Consider the following 13,576-nt stretch of genomic DNA (forward strand, 5'->3'; position numbering starts at 1 on the left):
GAGGCTATGTATTGTATGATTCCATTTATACAGCATTCTTGAAATGACAAAATTATAGAAGTGGAGACAGGTTAGTGATTGCCAGGGATAAGGGTGGGTACGGGGAAGGGAGATGGGTGTGGCTATAACAGGGCAGCATGAAGGAGCTTTATGGGATGGAACAATTCTCTATCTTGGCTGTGGTGGTCAGTGTACAGACCTACACATGTAGTAGAATTGCATAGAACTAAACACTTAGAAGTAAAACCAGAAATCTGAGTCAGATCTGCAGATTGTATCAATGTTTCTTGCCTGTTTTTGACAATGTGCTTTAATTATATAAGATGTTACCATGTCACACGGGACCTCTCTACTATGTTTTGCAACTTCCTCTGAATCTGTAATCATTTCAAAATAAAGTAAAAAACTAAAAAAGGTATACTTTCAAGAAATACATACAGATAAGATAAAACTATACAGAAAAGAAAGGGAAAGGTAAACACAAATTTGAGAAAGAGAAAAGGGGAAGCAGGGGGAGGACCGTGTAGGTAAATGTCAGTTGTCAAGATTTAAATTTCCTTGTTGAATGGATGGTTCCTGGGGGTTTACTACATTATTCAAATAAATTAATGGCCATGCATAGGACCAATGATGAAAACGTGTCATGATCGATGATTGTGGTTATTCTAATTCTGTGCACCTGAGACTGGAAGGAAACAGGGTTTGGAAGGGGTGGGAGTAGGGTGGATGCCATCACCAGACCAGAGTTAATCACAGATTTTTGGAAGACTGGAAGTGACTGGGAGTATGGTAAAAAGCAAAACAGAAAGATGACAGTCACCACTAAGAAAGTGCCTGAAGAAGGCAGCAGGGGCTGACTTTTGCACTGTCACACAGGCTGGTCTCCCTGGAGAAGGCACATGGTGCGGGCTGGCACTGATGAGTATGGCTATGCACACCGGGGCCCAGGGTGTGGTTTGGGAGCCTGTGGGGTGCCCAGCCCCTCAGGAGGAATGCCTAGACATATATCCCCCCCGTCCCCATAATAGCTGTTCCCTGCTGTAGCTGGGGCAGCCTCCTTTAGTAATAGTGATGGAAATATATTTTGTATTTTATTCTTATTTTTACCAAAGCTACTTTGTATCTAATTTGCTTAGCATCATAATACCTGCCAAAGGGGTGTCTTGTCTATGCCAAGATGCTTTCTTTGCAGAGCCCATCTGTTATGGACTGAATGTGTCCCCTCAAAATTCATATGTTGAAACACTCATCCCCAATGTGATAGTATCAGAAGGTGGAGCCTCTGGGGGGTAATTAGATTTAGATGAGGTCAAGAGGATGGAGCCCTTCTGATGGGATTAGTGTCCTCAGAAGAAGATGAGATTAGAGCACTCTCCAATGCCATGTGAGGATACAGCAAGAAGGGGGCTGTCCTAAACCCAGAAAGGGGGCCCTCACCAGGAACCTGATCATGCTGGTACCCAGCCTGTGGGACTTCCTGGCCTCCAGAATCATGAGAAATTTCTGTTGTTTAAGCCACCCAGTCTATGTGTTTGTTATGGCAGCCCGAGCTGACTAAGCCACCATCTCTGGCAGTCACATTCCATTATAGTAGCGATAATATCCTTCCAGGACCATCTGCAGCCTCCCCATCACCACTACCCTCTCACTGCCTCACTCAACCACACTCGTCCTTACTCCCAAGAGTTTTTTAAAGAATTTTTTAATTAAAACTTTAGTGTTTTATATAATGTCATATATGACATACACATAGCTAACATGATCCGCAGTGAGGAAAAGTTTAAGGCTTTTCCTCTAAGAACAGGAACAAGGTATGGGTGCATACTCTCACCATTCCTATCTAACACAGTACTGAAAATTCTAGCTAGAGCAGTTAGGCAAGAGAAAGAAATAAAGGGCATCCAAATTGGAAACAAGGACGTCAAATTTCCCTGTTCACAGATGACATGATGTTATATATCTTATATGTATATAAAACCTAAAGACTCCACCAAAAAACTCTTAGAACGGATAAGTGGATTCAGTAAAGTTGCAGGACACAAAATCAATATACAAATATTGTTGGAGTGAGCAGGACTGAAACCATTGTGGGACCTAAAACCTCATGGGCTATAGGCAAATTTTTAAAAGACTTTTTCTTGGCATGTATTTCTCTGAATTCCCTCTTTTCCCATAGTTATTTGATATTTTGAACCTCTGTTACGGGACAAGATGATATTATTTAGATGGATGTAAAGTTGTTTTCCAGCCAGCCTGGAGCTGCAATCTTGCAGACCCTGGGAAACTAAGGAAGACATCAATAAAGCAGAGCTGATTCCACTGTCCAGCAAGACCATGAGATAATAGCAAGGATGGGAGCAGAAACCAGACAGAACCTTGGGGAGACTGCACGTGGCCCCTTGCACATCTCCCTCCCTCCTGCTTTTCATTTCCCACATTCTATTTCTCCAGCTCCTCTTTAACCAGGAAAACCTTAAAGTGGGGAGACAGTTCTAGTTTGTCTCCTCAGATGTCTGATGATAAACTTGCTGCCTCACACCAACATTTGGGAATGACAAGTCTTCCATTTCTGAGCAGAAAGCAGCAGGGCCTGGATGCTGGTAACTATCAATAGCATTTCTATACACCAAAAACAAACTAGCAGAAAAAGAAATCAAGAAAGCAATCCCATTTACAATAGCCACCCCTCTCCCCCACAAAAAAATCCAGGGATAAATTTAACAGAGGAGGTGAAAGATCCCTACAATGAAAATTACAAAACACTGATGAAAGAAATTAAAGAGGACACCAAAAAATGGAAAGACATTCGATGTTTATTGATTGGAAGAATTAATATTGTCAAAATGACCATATAACCCAAAGTGATTCAATGCAGATTCAATGCAATCCCTATCAAAATACCAATGACATTCTTCACAGAAATAGAAAAAACAATTTTAAAATTTGTATGGAACCACAAAAGACCCCGAGTACCCAAAGCAATCTTGAGCAAAAAGAATAAAGCAGGAAGCATTATGCTACCTGAATTCAACGTATACCACACAGAAGGCTGGCTTTTTAGCACAGTTGGTTAGAGCATGGTGTTATAACACCAAGGTCAGGGGTTTGGATAGCACTGGCCAGCCACCAAAAACAACAACAAAAAACTACAAAGCTATAGTAACCAAAACAGCATGGTACTGGCATAAAAACAGACACATGGACCAATGGAACAGAATAGCCCAGAAAGAAATCACATATTTACAGTCAACTCATGTTTGACAAAGGCTAAAACATGCATTGGGGAAAGGACAGCTTCAACAAATGGTGCTGGGAAAAATGGATATTCATATGCAGAAGAATGAAATTACGTTCATCTCCCATCTACCAAAATCAACTCAAAATGGACTAAAGACTTAAATGTAAGACTTCAAACCATAAAACTACTAGAAGAAAACATAAGGGAAACACTCCAAGATGTTAGTCTGAGCAAAAATTTTATGGAGAAGACTAATGAAGCACAGGCAACAAAAGCAATAGTGAATAAATGGGATTACATCAAACTAAAAAGCTTCTGCACAGCAAAAGAAACCATCAACAGACCAGCCCAAATGCCCATCATCAGATGAGTGGATACGGAAAATGTGGTACATCTACACAATGGAATACTACTCAGCTATAAAAACGAATGAAATACTGCCATTTGCAACAACATGGATGGACCTTGAGAGAATTATATTAAGTGAAACAAGTCAGGCACAGAAAGAGAAATACCACATGTTCTCACTTATTGGAGGGAGCTAAACATTAATATATAAATTCACACACACACATACACACACACACACACAAATCGGGGGGGGGGGAGGGAAGAAGATATAACAACCACAATTATTTGAAGTTGATACAACAAGCAAACAGAAAGGACATTGTTGGGGGGGAGGGGGGGGAGGGAGAAGGGAGGGAGGTTTTGGTGATGGGGAGCATTAATCAGCTACAATGTATATCGACAAAATAAAATTAAAAAAAAATAATAATAATAAAAAATAAAAAAATAAAAAAATAAAAATGCAGGTCATGTCAGAACAAAAAAAAAAAAAAAAAAAAAAAAAAAAAAGAAACCATCAACAGAGAGAAGAGGCAACCAGCAGAGTGGGAGAATATATTTGCAAACTATCCGTCTGACAAGGGATTAATACCTAGAATATACAAGGAACTTAAACAACTCAACAGCAAAAATGAACAAATACACACACACAAAACAAACAAAACGTACACACAAATAATCTGATTAAAAAATGGGCAAATGACCTGAGTGGACACTTCTCAAAAGAAGACATACAAGTGGCCGACAGGTTTATGAAAAAATGTTCAACATCACTAACATCAGGGAAATGCAAATCAAAACCACAATGAGATATCATTCCTCCCCAGTTAGAGTGGCTATTACCAAAACAAAAATTAACATGCTAACAAGGATGTGGAGAAAGGAGAGTACTCCTACACTGTTGGTGGGACTGTAAATTAGTACAGGCATTATGGAAAACTGTATGGAGGTCCTCAAAAAGATAAAAATAGAATTACCATATGATCTAGCAATCCCACTGCTGGGTATTTATCCAAAGGAAAGGAAATAAGCATATGGAAGAGATATCTGCACCCCCATGTTTACTGCAGCACTAGTCACAGTAGCCAAGACACGGAATCAACCTAAGTGTCCATCAACAGATGAATGGATAAAGAAACTGTGGTGTATATATACACTGCTCAGTCATGAAATAAAAATTAAATCCTGTCATGTGCAGCAAAATGAACAAGACTGGAAGACAATATGTTAAGTGAAATGTTAGGCATAGAAAGATAAATTCCACATGTTCTCACTTATATGTGGGAGCTAAAAAAAAACAAAAAAAAAAAAACAAAAAAACTTTTAGAAGTAGAGAATAGAATTGTGGTTACTAAAGGCTGGAAAGGGGTGGAGGGGGGGGACAGTGAGAGGTTAGTTAATAGACACAACATTACAGCTATATAGGAAAAATAAGTTCTAGTGGAGTACAGCAGTGCTAGGCATCTATAATTAACAATAATTTATTGTATGTTCTCAAGTGGCTAGAAGAAAGGAGCTCAAATGTTCTCATCACAAAGAAATGATAAATTTTTGAGATGACGAGTTTGCTAACTACCCTGACTTGACCACTACATATTGTATACATGTATTAAAATATAACTCTAAGCCCCATAAGTGTGTACAATCAATGTTTCAATTAAAAAATAAATTAAAAAAAATTAAAGTGGAAAACTTTTATTTTCCCTTATTTTTTTAGAACAGTTTTAGATTTAAGGGGAAAAAATGAGCAGCTAGTACAGAGGGTTCCTATGTACCTCCTGCCCACTGCCCGCCCCCCCCCCGATTTCTCCTGTTATCAACACCTTACGCTAGTATGGTACATTTGTTAAAATTAAAAACAGAAGAGTGTATCCCAGCTCCAGCGGATAGAGAGAGAGCTTTGCCTTTTGTCTCCATTTTTTTGTTCTCTCCAGGCCCCCAGCAGACTGGATGGTTCCCACCCACATTGAGGGCAGGTCTTTCCCACACAGTCTGCTCAGGCTCTCATGCTAATCTGTGCTGGAAACACCCTCTTGAACACACCTAAAGAGATGGCTTTGCCAGGTTTCTCAGCATTTCTTGATCTAATCAAGTTGACACCTCGAAATAACTTTCACAATTACTTTCTTGATTTTATTGTTCAAACTGTTCCAGTTTTGGCCACCGAGAGGTCTTGCAGTTAGCTCCTGTGCCCCTTTGACATACCCCATCAATATTGCGTGTGTGTGTGTGTGTGGTTTTATCATTGTTGAGCACTTCCTTACTTTCTGGCACTACAGATGCTCCAAACTCACCTTGCACATTTCCTGCCTCTAAGGAGCTTTGGTTCCTTTTATTGGAGAGTGGCATGAGACACCAAGGTCTGGGTGCTGGGTGTGCTCATTGACACTATGGTCAGTCAAGTGTTTGCTCTGACATAAACTCTCCACTCCAAGCAAACTGTTCCTGCATTTCCTGTTGCTAATCTTGGCTTTCCCATCTATGTCTTCCTCACGACTCCAGCCCCAGGCCATCAAATCCCCAGGGAGCTGTCATATCCTGCATGATTCCCCAGTCTGACATCCCAGAGCACTTTGCATTTCAGCACCACAGAGAACACATGTTGACTTAGAGCTTCCTGAACTGTCTTCGTGCTCCTCTTTGGTTCTTGGTCTTAAGGGCAGGCCGCTGTCTCTAGTCATTGACTTTCTGGAAGATCCTAGCTCAGTGGCTAGGCTCATGCCTCCAGACCTGTTTTGGAACTTGACAAAATATCACTTTGGGGAGACCTGTCACAGAGGACTGGAAAAGCTCTGGCTGCTCCATTCTTTCTACCTCAACTTGTCTGCTGCCAGCTGAAGCCACGTTTCTCTTATAACCTGTGATACTGCACTCTAACCGAGAGGAAGCAGCTTAATAAGAATCTCAATTTAGGAGGTGTCAGCTGAAGTTTGGAGATAAGATTTATTGCCATTAATTGTTTTGAATAATCCCAAGTTGACTACTTTTTTCAAACTGTCTATACCAGCCAGTTAATATCATGTTAAACTGTTTCTTCCCATTTCTAATTAGAATAAAAGTCTGATATAAAAAAAGGAGTTTTAAAAGACTGAGTTGAGAAATTTATGTAAATAGGAAAATAAGCTCATAGATTTTCAAGGAACAAGTGTCAAGAGGCTTCTGAGGGAGAGGGGACCCTATAATTACCAAGCCATTTTCTTAAGTTTGGAGTAAGGGAAAAGCAATACAGCAACTGACCAAAAACACTATACCAGAGGCTCGCCTTTTAAGGAGTTAAGATTATGCTCAAATTCTAGTGTAACCTGCCAGGGCTTGGGAAGCAGAGGGTCCACCGTGAGCATATTATTCAGAATCCAGATGAGAGAAAAATGTTTCTCCTCTGGGTGCAAAGTTACTCCATATTCATCTTAACGAACTAGATCCAATTAAACTAGTCAGCAGGAAGCCAGTGTGACCCACCAGCTCTGAGGAAATGACCAGAGGCCAAAGAGGATGATTTTCATCTCTTACAACTGGAGACAAAATGGTCTTGTTTTCCTCTTGCCCAGGGTTAGGGTTTTCTCTCTCTTTCTGGTGCTCTAAATCCAGGTGCCATTTTTACCACAAAGCTCCCTTGTGAGTTACTTTAGTCCCTTGCAGTGTTTACTGAGCATCTGGATTACACTCGATACAGCTCCTGAGGGGCTAAGAGGACAGGGAATCGATGACTGGAGGAGAGGACATTTAGAAGGACCGCTGCTCCTATCTCACCCTTGTGCACTTCTGGCTTGAGCTGAGGTGATTGATACACTGCTGTCACCAAAGGAGCTGAGTGGACGTGCTGGAAGGGTCAGCTGGGACCTTTTCTCTGAGGAGGAAAGCTACCTGGGAACTTCCTGGTCTTGGAACTATTCTTCTCCTCATCCCTGGTCCCTTATACACCAGTTTAGGAAGGTATTGCTCAAGGGGACAGTGGCTAGAGCCTCATGGAAGCCATTGTCCTCCAGTGATGAATGATACTATTCTCAGAGTAATGACCATTTTCTTAAATATGATCCTGTAGGGAAAATATAGGAAAATGGTCAGGGCCCCTCAGATGTTCAGAATCTTGCGGAGCGTTTGATGTAAATATGCATGTGTACCCAGGTGTTCCTTGGCTATTGTCTAATGTAATTGTGCGTGTAGTGGGTTAGAAATCTTGATTCTCCTTTGACCTTAGAATAGGATTTTTTGGTAATGCATGTACGGAGCTAAAAGGCTCTTGAGTAGGGGACAATAGTCCACAGATAAGTTTGGCAAAAGCCATCTAATCAATTCTAATCACTGTTTAGGGATGGGATTGTGTACTTTGACTGTTTTAGGTCGCTGGTTTGATTCTGGCTTGAAGGACTATTGACTATTTAACCTACTGATTGTTCTTAAGATATGTTAATGTAGAGCTAGGGCTGGGTCTGGAGCTCACAGACCTCTCAAGCCCATTCACAAACCCTTCACACACTGGTCTACAAGCTAGGTAACCAGCAAAAAGGTCTTTGGAGCCTTGATTGAAGAAGGACTAGTCTTTATTCAGCACACACAGCACTATGAGACAAGCAGTCCACAGAGAATCTCCAAAACTCAACTGCTACCAGCAAAGTCCAAAGACAAACTGAGCATCTGCCAGAAGAGTAAACATGCTCTATTTTTAGATGCAAGCTCTGCGACCAGCTCTGCTAACTAACTGAAGAACACACAACAGCAATTAACTAAAAAGATACATTGGTGTACATGCACACTAACTCCACCCACACGCAAATTATTTACAAAGAAATGAGAATGTGCTGCTGGACCCCCACCTGGACCTGAGTCAGGGAGCCTGACCAGATTATCCTATTCTCCCCACAGTTAAGGAAACTGCTTGAATGCTGTTTAAATACCTAAGGAAATCGCTGTAGGAAGTATGTGGGGGGAAAGGTGTTTACTAAGGGCAAGCTGTTTGTTGGTGGATCAACTAAGCTTTTTACAAATGTATTCTGGAATGTCACATTGTTAATTTACTGCTGTTACTAGTTTTACACTGCCTGTTTTTATGTCCTTCTTTGATGATCGAATCAACTGATTTTTCTTGTGAAACTTCCTTGTCTTGTCAATAAAAAGAAAGGTGGATTTTGAATTGCGGCTGCTCTCCTGATGGGCAGCAGTCCCTCCAGTCCTCGTTCGTGTTACCTTGAGTGAATTCTTTTTCTTTTTTTTGTCTTGGTTACACAGAGGGAAGTATAACAGCTGGTGTGCGCCCAGGTGTCCTGGGTTACAGACTTAAGTATAAAGGACAGCAGCACTGATCCACAGGGTCTCCCACCTTGGGATGCCCCCCAAGGTGGGAGAAGGGGGGCAACAGGGAGGCTGCTACTGCTTCTGGAGGCTGATGCTACAAGCTGCTGCTGCCAGTGCCCCTGGGATGCCCTGAGAGGCCACTGCCACTGTTGCTGCTGCTGCTGTAAGCTGCTTCTGCTGCTACTGCTGAAGACTGAGCTCATGTCATCTGACAGTGGCTCCCGGGATCTTTCCCAATTACCTAGTGTGGAACTGTGTGTAAGGGATCTATGACCAAACCTAGCATGTGAGGGGTCTGGTGATCCAGACTGTAGAATGGATTTGAAGGGTCTGAGCCTACCCCTGACAATACAAATGGAAAATTAGTATAACTAAAATAATGGAACATTTTGGCTTTAGTTATGAATTGTCTGTAGCAGTACAATTGGCTACATTGGCAGGAGTCTGACAATGACACCAACCAGACAATTAGCATAGCTACGGCCCTAACCCTACAACTGGCAAGTCAGCAGGATTCTGGGCAGGTAAAAGAAGCCAGCAATTGGTGTCGTGGGTAGGATGCCAAGCAGGTAAAGAAGCAAAAGGCCCCTTGGGAGGGGGAGGAAATGTGGCTACCCTTGGGTATGTGGTGTCCGGTGGTTGCTTTCCTGTTGGTCAGGGTCTGGCTGTTGCTCACTGTCCTGTGAGCCAACATGGACCAGAAACCCTGTGAAGTGGCACAGTTTTGATGTTTGCAGCAGAAAGCAGACAAGTTGGAAGTGTGTATGCATGCCCTGGAGGCTGAAGTACAGCAACAGATCACTCCTGCTTCTGACACAAGAATGATGATGAACCTGATGGTGAGTTGGGGGAGAATGTGCATCTCCTGGAATGATCTGCTGCTCATCAGAAAGTGAAGAATAAGCAGGCTATGCGACCGGGTGGACCAGTAGGCGACCCACAGGTGACCCAGTTCACTATCTATGTCTCATATATCCAGGTCAAATTGGTTGGCTTGGGGAAACAGTAAAGTGGCAGAAACAGGGAGAACCCCTGGCTGCTGCAGCTATGGGACCTAGGGGTGTATGGTGTGATGTGCTTTGGAGAAGATGTAGTAAATGCATGTCATGTTTGTCTGAATGCATATGGCTCACCAGATGCCACTTAAACCTGAGAAGGCATGGAAGGTGCTGCTTAAACCCAATGGCTCACTGGATGCTGCATGAACCCAAGAAAGCAGGTGTCTCACTATGTGCCATATAAACCCAAGAAAAGAGTGAGTAAAGAGTGCCACATGCAGATGGGCAGATGACTGAGGACAGGTGCCCCTGCAGAATTACAAGTATGTTTTCACCTGGTGCAAAGGTGGAAAAGTTAGTCTCCATTACCATGCCCTGTCTCTGTGGCAGTGGTTACAGGATAGCCACAGATGTGCACAGGAGCGGTGCAGCCACTCCTGATGGACTGGGTGAATGCAGCTGTTCGAACTGTGGGTGAACGCTGTAGAACTGCCTGAGACTGTGAGTGAATGGCAGTTGTAAGCTGACCTGACTCAAGTAACTCAGGAGCCAGGGATGGGGCATCTAGATGCTAATAGCCAAGATAATGGGAGAAAGGCCCTGAGGGCATCTCAGAAGTTTGGGAGTGTGTCCCTCTCATCATAGACCCTGAGGCCTAGGAGAACTGGGTTTTTCTGGAGGGCAGACCTGAGGCGACATTGCCTTTGGCACACTGATCCCTACACTCCGGTTGCTCTGGCTGGAGCAGCCCTGCCTCAGCAGCTCTGGAGAGCAAAAGCCAGAAAGCTTGGTGGCATCCACATCATGTTAAGTATGCAGGCTGGTGGAACATGAGAGCAGTGGAGGCATGGCAACCTCTACCCAGATTTTGGAAGATGTATGAAAAAGCTGGGGGACTCAGGCAGAGACCTGCTGCAGGAGTGGAGGCACTGTGGAGGTCATCTATAGAGAAATGTGGAGCAGAAAAGTGGGGTTGGAGCCCCCACAGAGAACCCCCATTGAGGAAATGTCTAGTGGAGCCAGGATGGCAGAACTTCCATCCAGAGCACAGAACTGTAGGGCCACTGGTAACGTGCAGCACCCACCTGGAAAAACTGCAGGCAGCAGGGCAGCTCAATGGGCTGCACCTGGCAGAGCCATAGAAGCAAGGCTTCCCAATGCTTTGGGGGTCCAGATGCCCCAGTGTGCTTAATGTTTGCCCGTTTGGGTTTCAGATTTGTTTGGAGCCTGTTCTTCCTCTTTCCTGGTCTATTCCTCCCTTTTGGAATGGGAATGTGTACCCAGTGTCTGTCCCACTGTATCTTGGAAGTAGATAAATTTGTTTTTGACTGTTTGCAGGTACACAGATGAAAGGAGTTTTTCCTTTAGTGTCAGATGAGACTTTGGACTTTTGAGTTGGTGCTAGAACAAGCTAAAGACTTTTGGAACTATTGGGATGGAATAGGTTATGTGAATGCAAGGGTCATTTATCCTTACTAAGAGGACATTGTGGAAGATTCTGAATGAGCAGATTATATGGCGAGGAACCCTGAAGAAGTGGATTGTAGGGAAAATATAGGAAAATGGTCAGGGCCCCTCAGATGTTCAGAATCTTGCCAAGCATTTGATGTAAATATGCACATGAGCCCAGGTATTCCTTGGCTGTTGTCTAGTGTAATTGCACATGTGTGCCCAGGCGTCCTGGGTTATGGACTTAAGTATAAAGGATGAGTGGCTCTGATCCACAGGCCTCCCCCACCCCTGGGATGTCCCAGGTGGGCCATGGGGAGGCCTCTTCTGCTGCTGCCAGCTGTTGCTGCAAGCTGCTCCTAGTGCCCTTGGTATGCCCAGAGAGGCCACTGCCGCTGCTGCTGCTGCTGCAGCTGCTTAGGACTGAGCTCATGTCATCTGCCAATGGCTCCCAGGATCTTTCCCAATTACCTAGTGTGGACCTGCATGTGATGGGTCTATGATGCCCCTTGACATGTGAGGGGTCTGGTGACCCAGCCTGGCATGTGAGGGGTCTGGTGACCCAGTGTAGGGTAAGTGAAGGAAAATGGTCAGGGCCTCTCAGATGTTCAGAATCTTTCTGAGCATTTGATGTAAATATGCACGTGCACCTAGGTGTTCCTGGGTTATTGTCTAATGTAATTGTGAATGTGCACCCAGGAGTCCTGGTTTATGGACTTAGGTATAAAGTACGAGCGGCTCTGATCTACAGGGTCCCCCTCCCTCGGTGATGTCCCTGGGGGTGCCACGGGGAGGCCGCTATTGCTGTTGGAGGCTGTTGCTGCAAGCTGTTGCTGCCAGGGCCCCCGGGATGCCCCGAGACGCCACCGTTGCTGCTGCTGCTGCTTCTGCTGCTACTGCTACTGCTGCTATAAACTGCTGAGGACTGAGCTTGTGTCATCTGTCAATAGCTCCCAAGACCTTTCCCAATTACCTAGCTTGTGGACCTGCGTGTGAAGGGTCTGGTGACCCAGTCTGTACAATGGGTTTGAAGGGTCTGAGCCCTAGCCCTGACAATATAAATGGAAACTTAGTATAACTAAAATAATTGGAACATTTTGGCTTTAGTTATGAATTGTCCTTAGCAATACAATTGGCTACATCGGCAGGAGTATGACAATGACCCCAGCCAGACAATTAGCATAGATATGGCCCTAACCCTACAGACCCTGTGCTTCATTTATGGACTAGCTGCTCACACATGGCTTACTTTAGGGCAAGGAAAGACTCTCAGAAAGGTGGCTGGCCTTGGGGTATGGCTGCCTCTCTTCTTTCTCTTTTAATATCCATATTAGGAGGGCAGAGGGGAGGCAGGTGCAGATGAACGGGAGTGAACTTCCAGAGCCCACTGCAGCCACCCAAGCACCAGCAGAAAGGCCTCGTGAGAAGGGGAGGGGCTGGGGATCCGGGCCCTCTCTCTGCTAGCATCTGTGAGCACAGGAAAAAAGCCATATTCCTGCAGACTTTCTTCATCTCCCTCAATTAATGAGGACAGTTAGAGGCCTTTCCTTTCATTTATGAAGAGCTCACACCTGGCTCTCATTACAGATAACAGTTGGCAGCCTGGAGCAGCACGCTCTGCAAATCTTAGTGGCTTATGGCTCTTAGGTCACACTGCCCGATACAGTCAGCTGGTGTGACCCAGATAAGATTTGGAGGCTTGAGAATGTAGGGCAGTCTTCAGATCCATAAGTAGCCAGAATTTGTCATGTTTCTCTCAGGCCTCTAACGGCCTCGGTCTCTGTTCATGAGGGAAAGCAGTGAGCATATAATGCCTCCTGAACTTCCCAAACTTGTCTCTTTTTCTCAGCTGGTAAACTTTGCCGCTGCTTCATTTTGAATCCATTAAGTACCAGCTGGCACATTTGGTTTTGTAACAATATCTGACATTTCTGAGCACTTTCCCTGTGGTCAGGCAGGCCCACTAAAGACCCTTGAAGCAGGCGTTGCTCATGTGGGAGACCAGAACATGCCTCCCCAAAGTATGAAGGAAGGATTGCTGAGCTGAAGACAGTGAAGAGGAAGCAGGTGCCCAAGAGCTTTCTGTTTGTTTTTCTCTTGTTCATCTGTCTTTTGTTACAGGGATCTGTCCCAACTACAAATTTACGAGGGTTGAAGAGAAATTATATTTCCTTCCCAACACTTGCATTTTACAGATAAGATCAGAGAAATTAAGTAATCTTCCCAAGGCCACATGGCTGAGAAAGCTGTC

The sequence above is a fragment of the Cynocephalus volans genome, chromosome 5 (genome assembly GCF_027409185.1).
Source record: "Cynocephalus volans isolate mCynVol1 chromosome 5, mCynVol1.pri, whole genome shotgun sequence".
Classification (NCBI taxonomy): Eukaryota; Metazoa; Chordata; class Mammalia; order Dermoptera; family Cynocephalidae; genus Cynocephalus; species Cynocephalus volans.